The sequence below is a fragment of the Callithrix jacchus genome, chromosome 16, assembly GCF_049354715.1.
Source record: "Callithrix jacchus isolate 240 chromosome 16, calJac240_pri, whole genome shotgun sequence".
NCBI classification, from domain to species: Eukaryota; Metazoa; Chordata; class Mammalia; order Primates; family Cebidae; genus Callithrix; species Callithrix jacchus.
This window is the reverse complement of record NC_133517.1, coordinates 88,616,269-88,629,824: the sequence shown is the minus strand read 5'-3', so window position 1 is coordinate 88,629,824 and position 13,556 is coordinate 88,616,269. Positions and strand designations below refer to the sequence as shown.

The 13,556-nt window shown below is 36.6% G+C and overlaps 1 protein-coding gene across 46 annotated transcripts in view; it reads right to left on the bottom strand.

Moving 5' to 3' along the window:
- Positions 1 to 13,556, bottom strand: part of EIF3E (eukaryotic translation initiation factor 3 subunit E) — a 242,319-nt gene that overhangs the window by 211,854 nt on the left and 16,909 nt on the right. For 14 of the 46 annotated variants that reach the window (XM_078353291.1, XM_078353294.1, XM_078353326.1 and 11 more), the window contains exon 2: positions 2,033 to 2,149. The exons of the other annotated variants lie outside the window; for them this stretch is intronic. The gene's annotated coding sequence lies outside the window, so the exon portion shown is untranslated. The remainder of the gene's footprint in view (positions 1 to 2,032; positions 2,150 to 13,556) is intronic. 46 annotated transcript variants of the gene reach the window in all.

Genomic DNA, 13,556 nt, shown 5'->3' with positions numbered 1-13,556 from the left:
AGGTAGAATCATTTCTAGCACTTTTCATGAACAAGAGGCTAGAACAAAGAAACCAGTGGGGCTGGAGCAGAGGGAAGGGGGGAAATTAATAGGCAGTAAGAATAGCAAGTTATTAACAGTTTGCCGTAAAGCATTATATTCAGGCCTGAGATATAAGCTGTTGGATTATTTCTGAGTAAAGAAATAATGTGATCTAACTTATCTTTTAAAGGGCCCACTCTGGCTTTTATATTGACTGTAAGAGGACAAGGTGAAGCAGCAATCAGTTAAGAGACAGTTGTAATAATCTGGATGAGAGATAGATGGTGGTAAGAAGTGGTTAAATTCTAGATCTATTTTAAAGGCAGAGCCAATAGGATTTGTTGACTGGTTGGATGTGGGGTATGAGAGAAAGACAATGAGGTTTTTGGCCTGCATACCTGAAAGGATGGGTTGCCAACAATGAGGAAGGGGTGACTGTGGGAGAAGCTGGCTTAGAGAAGCCTGGAAAAATTGAATAGCAGGAGTTCAATTTTAATCATGTTAAGTATGAAATGTTTATCAGACATCCAATTGGGGGTTTTAAGTAGGAAGTTGGATACAAAAGTCTGAAGTCAGAGGAGAGGTCTACACTGGAGACACACACCTAGAAGCCACTAGCCAAAAGATGACATATAAAGCTATAAAACCAGGCTGCATGTAGTGGTTCACACCTGTAATCCCAGCCCCTTGGGAAGCCAAGACAGGAGGATTGCTTGCACCCAGGAGTTCAAAACCAGCATGGGCAATGTAGAAAGACCTTGTGTCTATTAAAAAAATAGTTATGGAACTGGATGAGATTATTTGAGTAAATATAGAGAAGATGTCCAATGACTCAGATTTGGGCATTCTAATAATGCCAGGCCAAAGGAACAAATAAAGGAGTTTGAGAAAACACGGCTAGCAGGCCAGGAGGAAAACCAAGAGAATGTCTTGGAAGCCAGTTTAAAATGCCACTCATAGATCAACTAAGATGAAGACTGGAAATGAACCAGTGGATTTAGGAAGATAAAGGTCATTTCTGTCCTTGATACAACATATTTGGGAGATACAGTGTACAAAATTCTCATGTGAATGATAACAACATGTTTTATGCTTATTAGCCAAGAGAAAAGAAAATGAAGCAGGAGAGAGAAGAATTGCTGGAATAATGGCGTGGACTGATTAAAAGGCTTGAAATCTAGTGAACAACTGCAGGGGTTGGCCTTATGGAGGAGCATAAACAACTCACAAATAAATGTCAGAATATAAGTTTAGAAAAAACAGCTTATTTATGCTCACTTATTACTACTATTTTTCTTATAGTTATATTTTATCTTTGACATACATTTATTATTTTAAAAGTAACTTTTTATTTTATTACTGTACATATTTTATTTTTATATGTAATAAAACAATGGCTTTGTGGCTTTCTTACTTTCAGTCCAAAGAGCCTTTCTGAGTTCAAGTAATTCTACTGTGCCATTTCACTATTTCAAAAGGCAGAAATAACTTTGAATTCATAGAAGACATTTCAAGCCTTTTCACTGTTTTCCTCAATCATGAAAAAAGTAACCAATATACCTCATAAGGGTATTCCATGAACAGAGATATGCAGGGGTATGAGAAGGATAATACTCTTTTTAGTCTGTATTATTTATCCTATATAACAATATACCCCAGGGTAATATAATACTCCAGAGTAAATAATATACAGGGAGACAATATTTGGCATTTGTTATATTCAGGCTAAATGAAATACACTGGTCTTCTTTTTCATGATGCATAACTCAGAAAAAGGACTTCTCAAATATTTTCAGTGATTCCTCAGTAATCTAAATATTACTACTATTAAGAAGGGGTTTCACTCTTTTGCCCAGGCTGGAGTACAGTGGTATGATCAAAGCTAACTGGAGGCTTGAACTCAGCTCAAGTGGTCCTCCTGCTTCAGCCTCCCAAGTATGTGGGACTACAGGTACAAGCCATCACACCTGGTTAATTTCTTAAAAAAAAAATTGTAAAGACAGAGTCTTACTTTGGTGCCCAGGCTGGTCTGGAACTCATGGCTTTAAGTGATCCTCCTGCCTCCGCATCCCAAAATGCTGGCAACAGGTGTCAGCCATCGCACCTGGCTCTAAATATTATTAACGACCTAAATAAATGAAAATACCAGAAAGTAGCATAGGGTCTCACAAATTCAAGTTATATCTTAAATATACATGGGAAACATCAGTTTTCAAAAAGTTACTTCATATAATTCTATTTGTACTTCGTATGTGTGTGTATATATATATACATATATATATATATATAAAACTGTGTATATGTATATGTGTGTGTATATATATATATACACACATATACATATATATACACACATATATATACACACATTTATATATACATGTATATGTGTATATATATACGCACATATATATACACGTATACATATACACATGTATATGTGTATATGTATACGTGTATATGTGCATACATATATACACATATACATGTATATATAGTCAGTTAATATTCAGCTACTTTGCATAATAGCTGAATTTAAGCTTTTAATGTGGTAAATTTAGTTAAAAAAAAGCAAATCCCACATGTGCTTGCTATTGTTGGTACTACTGAATATATGACTAGATAGCAGTTTTTTGATGAGATATAAAACATTATCACCTTATCTTTTATTAAAATTTAAACAAAAACAAACACAACTAAAAATAAAATAAAACATTAAATGAGGCTGGGTGTGGTGGCTTATGCCTGTCATCCAGCACTCTGGGAAGCCAAAGCAGGAGGATCACTTGAGCTCAGGAGTTTGACACCAGCCTGGGCAATGAAGTGAGATCCTCTCTACAAAAAAATTTTTTTAAATTAGCCAGGTGTGGTGGCACATGCCTTTAGTTCCAGCTACCTGGGAGCCTTAGGCAGGAAGATTGCTTGGGTCCAGGAAGTTGAGGTTGCAGTGACCCATGTTTATGCCACTGATTCAGCCTGGATAACAGAGTGAGACCCTTTCTCAAAAAAAAAAAAAAAAAAGAAAGAAAAGAAAAAGAAAAAAAAAAAAGAAAAAAAACATTAATAAAATTAACCAATCTTTATCTATTTCTAGAAAATAATCCATGGATATCAGGAAAATTAATTTTTAAGAAAAATGCATTTTATCTTAGGACAGCATGTGCCACTGACTTAATTATATTTTTCTTCCCCCCCCCTTTTTTTTTTTTGGTCTTATATAGTGTATTAATTTGCTCAGGCAGATGTAGCAAAATACCACACACTGGATGGCTTAAACAGAAGAAATTCATTTCCTCCAATTCTGAAAACCAGAAGTCCAAAATCAAGGTGTCTGCAGGGTTGTTTATTCTGAGGCCTCTCTCTCCAGCTTGCTGATGGCCCTCTTCAGTGCCTTCATATGGTGTTCCCTCAATCTGTGTTGTCTGTATTCTAATCTGCTCTTCTGGTAAGGACACCATCATGCTGGATTAGGGCCCATATGAATCAACTCATTTGAACTTAACCATCTCTTTAAAGGTCCTATGTCTAAATACTGACATACTGTGAGGTAATGAGAGTTGGGACTTTAACATGTGCGTTTTGGGGAGACACAGTTTGGCCCATAAATAAGACAGTATAGTTAGTAACAGAGAAAATGCTTGACTTAGAAAAGGCCTTAAGATACTTTTATTTATGTCGTCATCATATTTTAATTAAATAGTAGCTCCATCAAATTAATCCCTTGGAATTTATTTTATTACAATAATTAGAATGTTCATTCTTTATCATTTTAAACAGAATCATCACTTTGTGTTTTTTGAAAAACCAAGAATGACTTTTAGACTATACATTGCTTATATAATTTACAAGGACTTTTTCTCTTTTTATTCTTTTCTGAGTCTAGCAACCCTGTGAAATTGGTACTCATAACAATCTAGAAAAATACAGCTAGATCTAAAACTTTTGTTTTCCTATTCTTCACTCAAATGGCCATTTAAAAGGTCTCACTGTGTTGTCCAGGATGGTCTTGAACTCCTAAGCTCAAGTGATCTTCCTACTTTTGTTTCCCAAAGGGCTGAGATTACAGGCATGAGCCAGTGCACCCACCCTAATTTAATGTTTTATTTTACTTTATCCCTAATTGTGATTGTTTTAAATTTTAGTTTTAAATTATGCTATATACAGAAATGAGAACAGTAGATGAAAATTTATGTGCAGGAGAATTTGGGAGACTCAAAAAATCAGCAAAAATTATAAGGGCTTTTCTAGAAGACTGACTTAGGTCTAAGCCCATCACTGCACAATGCTTTTTCAAGTACCATAAGCATGGCTGCCTGCATCTATAAAAGGTGGCAGAAGCAGAGTGAAATTAAGGAAAAAGGAAAGGTTCACTTTGTAAACAGGACAAAGCTACCTTTCTGAGTACTTATATTAGCACGTAGTTTATAATCAGACTTTCCTCAGATGCCAATAGTTATTTTGAAGCTATGCACAATGCATAAAACTTCAGATGACTCCCAGGAGGATAGTGACTATGGTAAACTAAAATTCTGTACTCACTTTTAATGCTGCAATTAAGGGCATGGCCACATTTAATAGGATCAGTGGCAAACACATGACATTCCTTCCCCTCTTCTGGGGATGTCCCCAGAGATCCGTCACTCAGCTAAATCAAATTAACTGAATCATTGTTCCACTCATTGAGCCAGTATGTTCATTGCCTAAAAATTCATAACTGTGCCAGCTGTGGCTACCACTATTATGGTGTGTTTTTTCCTGTTGGCTAATATCATGCTTTTCAGTGAGCAAAACTATAAGATATTGGGAACAATAGAGCTCCCAGCTCAGCACTTAAGAGCCTATAAGGGACAGACTGCCTCCTCAAGCAGCTCCCTGACCCCTGTATATCCAAAGAAACACATTGTAAAGGAGAGCTCAGGCTGACATCTGGCAGGTACCCTTCTGGGATGAAGATAACAGAATAAGAATCTGGCAGCAACCCTTACTGCTCTGCAGCCCCTGCGGATGATTTCCAGGCAAGCAAGGTCTGGAGTGGACCTCCTGCAGGCCTACAGCGGAGAGGCCTGACTGTTAGAAGGAAAACTAAAAAACAGAAAGAAGTAACTTCAACATCAACAAAAAGGAAGTCCCCTCAGAAACCCCATCCAAAAGTCACCAACTACAAAGACCACAGATAGATAAATCGACAAAGATGGGAAGAAACCAGCACAAAAAGGATGAAAACACCAAAAACCAGAATGCCTCTCCTCCAAGGGATCACAATTTATCACCAGCAAAGGAACAAAGCTGGATAGAAAATGAGTCAGATGAATTGACAGAAACAGGCTTCAGAAGGTGGGTAATAGTAAACTTCTCTGAGCTAAAAGAAGATGTTCTAACCCAATGCAAAGAAACCAAGAATCTTGAAAAAAGGCTTGACAAAATGCTAATGAGAACAAACAGCTTAGAGAAGAATATAAATGACCCAATGGAGCTGAAAAACACAAGACGAGAACTTCACGAAGCATACACAAGTTTCAATAGCTGAATAGACCAAGCAGAAGAAAGGATATCAGCGATTGAAGATCAGTTCAATGAAATAAAATGAGAAGGCAAGATTAGAGAAAAAAGAGTGAAAAGAAATGAACAAAGCCTCCAAGTTATATGGTATTATGTGAAAAGACCTAATCTACATTTAATAGGTGCACCTGAATGTGACAGAGAGCATGAATCCAAGCCAGAAAACACTCTTCAGGATATTATCCAGGAGAACTTCCCCAACATAGCAAGGCAGGCCAACATTCAATTCCAGGAAATACAGAGAACACCACAAAGATAATCCTGAAGAAGAGCAACCCCATGGCAAATAATTGTCAGACTCACCAGGGTTAAAATGAAGGAAAAAATGCTAAGGGCAGCCAGAGAGAAATGTCAGGTTACCCACAAAGGGAAGCCCATCAGACTCACAATGGATCTCTCAGCAGAAACCCTACAAGCCAGAAGAGAGTGGGGGCCAATATTCAACATCCTTAAAGAAAAGAACTTCCAACCTAGGATTTCATATCCAGCCAAACTAAGGTTCATAAGCAAAGGAGAAATAAAATCCTTTATGAACAAGCAATTGCTGAGAGATTTCATCACCACCAGGAGCTCTTGTAAGGACTGCCTTGTCCTTACAAGAGAAAGGTCAGGTTACCCATAAAGGGAAGCCCATCAGACTCACAATGGATCTCTCAGCAGCAACCCTACAAGCCAGAAGACAGTAGGGGCCAATATTCAACATCTTTAAAGAAAAGAACTTTCAACCTAGGATTACATATCCAGCCAAACTAAGCTTCATAAGCAAAGGAGAAATAAAATCCTTTACGAACAAGCAATTGCTGAGAGATTTCATCACTACCAGGAACTCTTGTAAGGACTTCCTTGTCCTTACAAGGCAATAAACATAGAAAGGAACAACCAGTATTGGCCACTCCAAAAATGTACCAAATGGTAAAGACCATTGACACAATGAAGAAACTGCATCAACTTACAGGCAAAGCAACCAGCTAGCATCAAAATGGCAGCATCAAATTCACACAAAACAATATTAACATTACATGTATATGAGCTAAATGCTCCAATCAAAAGACACAGACTGGCAAATTGGATAAAAAGTCAAAACCCATTGGTGTGCTGTATTCAGGAGACCCATCTCACATGCAAGGACAGACATAGGCTCAAAATAAAGGGATGGAGGAAGATTTACCAAGAAAATGGAGAGCAAAAAAAAGCAGGAGCTGCAATCCTAGTCTCTGATAAAATAGACTTTAAAGCAACAAAGACCAAAAGAGACTAAGAAGGACATTACAAAATGGTAAAAGGATCAATGCAACAAGAAGAGCTAATTATCCTAAATATATACTCACCCAATACAGGAGCACCCAGATACATAAAGCAAGTTCTTAATGACTTACAAAGAGACTTAGATTTCCACACAATAATAGTGAGAGACTTTAACACTCCACTGTCAATATTAGACATATCAACAAGACAGAAAATTAACAAGGATATCCAGGACTTGAACTCAGATCTGGAGCAAGAAAACCTACTAGACATCTATAGAACATTCCACCCCAAATCAAAAGAATATACATTCTTCTCAGCACTACATGGCTCCTACTCTATAATTGACCACATAATTGGAAGTAAATCACTCCTCAGCAAATGCAAAAAAATAGACATCATAACAAACAGTCTCTCAGACCACAGTGCAATCAAATTAGAACTCAGAATTAGGAAACTAACTCAGAACCACACAACTTCATGGAAACGGAACAACTGGCTCTTGAATGTTGACTGGATAAACAATGAAATGAAGGCAGAAATAAAAATGTTCTTCAAAACCACCGAGAATAAAGACACAATGTACCAGAATCTCTGGGACACATTAAGCAATGTCTATAGGTAAATGGTGGATCATGAGGTCAAGACATCAAGACCATCCTGGTCACCATTGTGAAACCCCATCTCTACTAAAAATACAAAAAATTAGCTGGGCATGGTGGCGCGTGCCTGTAATCCTAGCTACTCAGGAGGCTGAGGCAGGAGAATTGCCTGAACCCAGTAGGCGGAGGTCGCGGTGAGCCGATATCACACCATTGCACTCCAGCCTGGGTAACAAGAGTGAAACTCCGTCTCAGAAAAAAAAAAAGAAAAAAAAATTTAGAGCAATAAATGCCGACATGAGAAGCAACAAAATATCTAAAATCAACACCCTATCATCAAAATTGAAAGAGTTAGAGGAGTAAGATTTAAAAAAAAAAAAAACCTCAAAAGCCAGCGGAAGACAAGAAATAACTAACATCAGAGCAGAACTGAAGGAGACAGAGACACCAAAAAACCATTCAAAAAATCAATAAATCCAGGAGTTGGTTTTTTGAAAGATCAACAAAATAGACAGGCCACTAGCCAGAATCAAATAGATGCAATAAAAAATGATAAAGGGGATATCACCACCGATTCCACAGAAATACTAACTACCATCAGAGATCACTACAAACAACTCCATGCACATAAACCACTAAAACTGGAAGAAATGGATAAATTCCTAGACACTTGCACCCTCCCATGGCTAAACCAGGAAGAAATTGAAACCCTGAATAGACCAATAACAAGGGCTATAGTTGAGGCAGCAATTACACAGCCGAATTCTACCGGATAAACAAAGAGGAACTGGTACCACTCCTTCTGAAACTATTCCAAACAATCCAAAAAGAGGGAATCCTTCCCAAATCATTTTATGAGACCAATATCATCCTGATACCAAAACCTGGCAAAGACTCAACAAAAAAAGAAAATTTCAGGCCAATATCCACGATGAACATTGATGCAAAAATCTTCAATAAAATACTGGCAAATTGATTGCAATAGCACATTAAAAAATTTATCCATCACTATCAAGTAGGCTTCATCCCAGGGATGTAAGGTTGGTTCAACATATGCAACTCTATAAACGTAATCCACCACATAAATAGAACCAAAGGCAAAAACCACACGATCATCTCAATAGATACAGAGAAGGCCTTTGACAAAATTCAACAGGCCTTTATGCTAAAAACTCTCAATAAACTAGGTATTGATGTAACGTATCTCAAAATAATAAAGGCTATTTATGACAAACCTACAGCCAATATCATACTGAATGGGCAAAAACTGGAAGCATTCCCTTTGAAATCTGGCACTAGACAAGGATGCCCTCTCTCATCACTCCTATTCAATATAGTATTGGAAGTTGAACTTCCAAGAAAAAGAAGTAAAAGGTATTCAATTAGGAAAGGAGGAAGTTAAATTGTTTCTATTTGCAGGACATGATTGTATATTTAGAAGACCCCATTGTCTCAGCCCAAAATATTCTCAAACTGATAAGCAACTTCAGCAAAGTCTCAGGATACAAAATCAATGTGCAGAAATCACAAGCATTCCTATACACCAATAACAGACTAAAAGAGGACCAAATCAAGAGTAAACTCCCATTCACAATTGCTACAAAGAGAATAAAATACCTAGGAATACAACTAACAAAGGATATCAAAGACATCTTCAAGGAGAACTATGAACCACTGCTCAAGGAAATAAGAGAGGACACAAATAGACGGAAAAATATTCCATGCTCATGGTTAGGAAGAATCAATATTGTGAAAATGGCCATACTGCTCAAAGTAATTTACAGATTCAATGCTATCCCCATCAATGCTACCTATGACCCTCTTCACAGAACTGGAAAAACTCCCGTTAAACTTCATATGGAACCAAAAGAGTGTCTGCATAGCCAAGTCAATCCTACGCAAAAAGAACAAAGCTGGAGGCATCACCCTACCTGATTTCAAACAATACTACAAGGTTACAGTAATCAGAACAGATTGGTACTGGTACCAAAACAGAGATATATACCAATGGAACAGAAAAGAGGCCTCAGAGGCAACCCCACATATCTACAACCATCTGATCTTTGACAAACCTGACAATAACAAGCGATGGGAAAAGGATTCCCTGTTTAATAAATGGTGTTGGGAAAGCTGGCTAGCCACGTGCAGAAAACAGAAACTGGACCTCTTCTGGAAACCTTACACTAAAATTAACTCCAGATGGATTAAAGACTTAAACATAAGACCTCACACCATAAAAACTCTAGAAAAAAACCTAGGGAAAACCATTTATCACATAGGCATAGGCAAGGATTCATGGCTAAAACACCAAAAGCATTAGCAACAAAGGTCAAAATAGACAAAAGGGATCTAATGAAACTCCAGAGCTTCTGTACAGCAAAAGAAACAATCATTAGAGTGAACTGGCAACCAACAGAATGGGAATAAATTTTTGCAAGCTACCCATCTGTCAAAGGGCTAATATCCAGAATCTACAAAGAACTAAGATAGATTTACAAGAAAAAAAAAACAAACCCATTCAAAAGTGAGCAAAGGACATGAACAGACACTTTTCAAAAGAAGACATACATGAGGCCAACAAACATGAAAAAATGCTCCTCATCACTGGTCATTAGAGAAATGCAAATCAAAACCACACTGAGATACCATCTCACACCAGTTAGAATGGTGATCATAAAAAAATCTGGAGACAACAGATGCTGGAGAGGATGTAGAGAAATAGGAACACTTTTACACTGTTGGTGGGAGTGTAAATTAGTTCAACCATTGTGGAACACAGTGTGGCGATTCCTCAAGAATCTAGAAATAGAAATTCCATTTGACCCAGCAATCTCATTACTGGACATATATCCAAAGGATTATAAATCTTTCTATTATAAAGACACATGCACACATATGTTCATTGCGGCACTGTTTACAATAGCAAAGACCTGGAACCAACCCAAATGCCCATCGATGGTAGACTGGATAAGGAAAATGTGGCACAAATACACCATGGAATATTATGCAGTCATAAAAAACATTGAGTTTGTGTCCTTTGTAGGGACATGGATGAATCTGGACGCCATCCTTCTCAGCAAACTGACACAAGAACAGAGAATCAAACACCACATGTTCTCAGTCATAGGCAGGTCTTGAACAATGAGAACACATGGACACAGGGAGTGGAACATCACTCACTGGGGTCTGTTGTGTGGGACCAGGAGAGGGACAGCAGGGGGTAGGGAGATTGGGGATGTATAACAAGGGGAGAAATGCCAGATATAGGTGACAGGGTGATGGAGGCAGCAAACCACATTGTCATGTGTGTACCTATGCAACAATTCTGCATAATCTGCACATGTACACCAGAATCTAAAGTATAAAAAAAAATATATATATATATATATTAAAAATATTATAATTGAGGTTCTCTTCAATTCAGGAAAATTCTTCATGCTAACTTTTTATGTTGAAATCCCTAAAGTACTATATATCCTGGGGCTAAACTCATGACCTGGCAAGATTAATGAGCAGAAGCATCTTTAAAAAGGAAATCTAAAATTATACTTTATGAAGTAAGGAGGAAACTTATAGTTAAACGTGCCTTTATTTCCTCATCCTCCTAAAGCACCCCAAAAAATTAAACTAATAAAATTATTAATCTTTTTCTATTTCTAGAAAACAATCCATCAATATTAGTAAAATTAATTTTTAAGAAAAAATGCATTTTATCTTGGGACAGCATGTGCCACTGACTTATTTGATTTTCTTTCCCTCCACCGCTTTTTTTTTTTGGTCTTATATAGTGCATTTGTTTGCACAGATGTAACAAAATACCACACACCAAATGGCTTAAATGGAAGAAATTCATTTCTCCCAATTCTGAATACTAGAAACAAATATTTTTTTAAAACAGAACAAAAAATATAACAAAATGAAGAAAAAGAAAGAGAATGTGAAATTTCAACAAAATTCTTGAGGTAGAAAGCTGATGAAAAGGAATGTCCAATAAAGGAAGCTATAATCTGGTGCCTATAGAGAAAGTGATCTATGAGAAAATTCCTTTCTTTCATTTTTCTTCGTTTTTTTTTTCCATCTGGTTTGCCCTCCAAACACCCAAAAATGTTTAAGACATGGGATATTCATACTGAAGTTTGTTGAAAACAAGGAGAATAGTTGAAAGTGGCTAGGTCCCCAGATTTTATCTCCTGTCCCACAACCGTAAGTTAACTAATTTCTTCTCTGTTTTCTTCCAGCTTTTCACTCTGCAGGATACCAATGTCTTAACCTCTAGTTAAATTATTAGATATGAGAAGCTCTGGAACAGGAGCACTTGCCAGAATCAAGTAGGAGAAGGGAAAAGGGACTGAACCCAAAGGGATTAAGTCCAAGTTTTCATAGTGATTATTGGAACACCAGCCCCATTCCTCTACACTGCTCTTGGAGCACAAGCATTTAGAGAGAATGTGATGGTTAATACTGAGGTGTCAACTTGATTCAACTGAAGGATGCAAAGTATTGACACTGGGTGTGTCTAAGAGGGTGTTGCCAAAGGAGATTAATATTTGAGTCAGTGGGCTGGGAAACGCAGACCCACCCTTAATCTGGGTGGGCACTATCCAATCAGCTGCCAGGGTGGCTAGAATATAAGCAGGCAGAAAAATGTGAAAAGATTAGATTGGTCTAGTCACCCAGCCTACATGTGTCTACCGCGCTGGATGCTTCCTGCCCTTGAACATTAGACTCCAGTTTCTTCAGTTTTGGGACTCAAACTGGCTCTCCTTGCTCCTCAGCTTGCAGACAGCCTATTGTCGGACCTTATGTTCCTGTGAGTTATAAATTCCCTTTTATACATATATGTATCCGATTAGTTCTGTCCCTCTAGAAATCCTAATTCAGAGAATAGCAGAATTATTCTCTGGGGAACCAAATGACCCACAAAGAGTAAATCTATTCAAATTATGCTTGGGAGATACTATTTATTTTAAAAGCAGCTTAATTACCAATCATTATATAATTAATGCACCCTGTTCACAAACATACAGAGCTTCCATACAGCTCTGTATGTATTCCAGACTCTTATACTTAAATAAGAAATAGCTAAGTATCACATTTGAAGAAAGTCTTCAATATGAAATACAGACAACTACTGCAAGAATAAAACAAGAAGAGCATGCTATAAAAACAGAACAGAGAACAAGAGCTTTTGGAAATAAAAAAATAGGATAGCAAAAAAAATAATAATAATAATCAATGGAGATTTGAAAGAGAGAGTGAAAAATTTTTCAGATAGAACAAAGCGTAAAAGAGATGGAAAATGAGATAAAAAGTAAAGAACTCAGAAAATCTAACAAAAAAAGTTTTCAAACAAGAAAATGAAGGGAGTGAAATCATCAAATGAATTACACAAGAAAATTCTCTAGAACTGAAATGTCTAGAAAATAGCACAGTTGATTAGAGTAGGAGGATAGAAGGAAAAATACACAAAGAACAAACAAAGACATATTTAAGTACTTTGAAAACAATGCTGAAAAACTAGTAAATTTAGGGGAATAAAAAACTAATAAAAACTGGTAAATGAAAACTTTAGGTAGTTAATAATTCTAGGGGAAATATGAAAGGTTGTATACAAAAGGAGTTCCTACTTGGCTCCATAACAAAAGGTGTTTGCATGATTATAACAATGAAACCCCATATAGGAAGAATGGGGGATGGAGAAATAAAGTAATGGGAGAGATAACACTTATGCTGAGACAAGCAGTAAAATATATTATTTAGAAATATGGGAGTACCAGGAGAAACATATTTACAAGAATTCATGCTTGGTTTGAGAAAGGAGGATCAGCATTATCATAAGCCTTTTAGTAACATTTGCCTTAATAAAAATTATGTACATATATTTGATAAAAATAAAAATGTAATTAAAATTAATATTAAAGAAAAAAACCAAAATTATAAAAAGAGAAGTTGGATACGAGAGACTGGAAAACTAACAGTCAAGACTTAGACATTTTTTGTTTTATAAATATATACAGATACATATCAAAAAAATATATATTCATCTACATGTGAATATGTAAAAACTTTATTATGAAAGCACTTTTAAATGTGAAACTGGACCCATTATATTATATAAACATTTTTTAG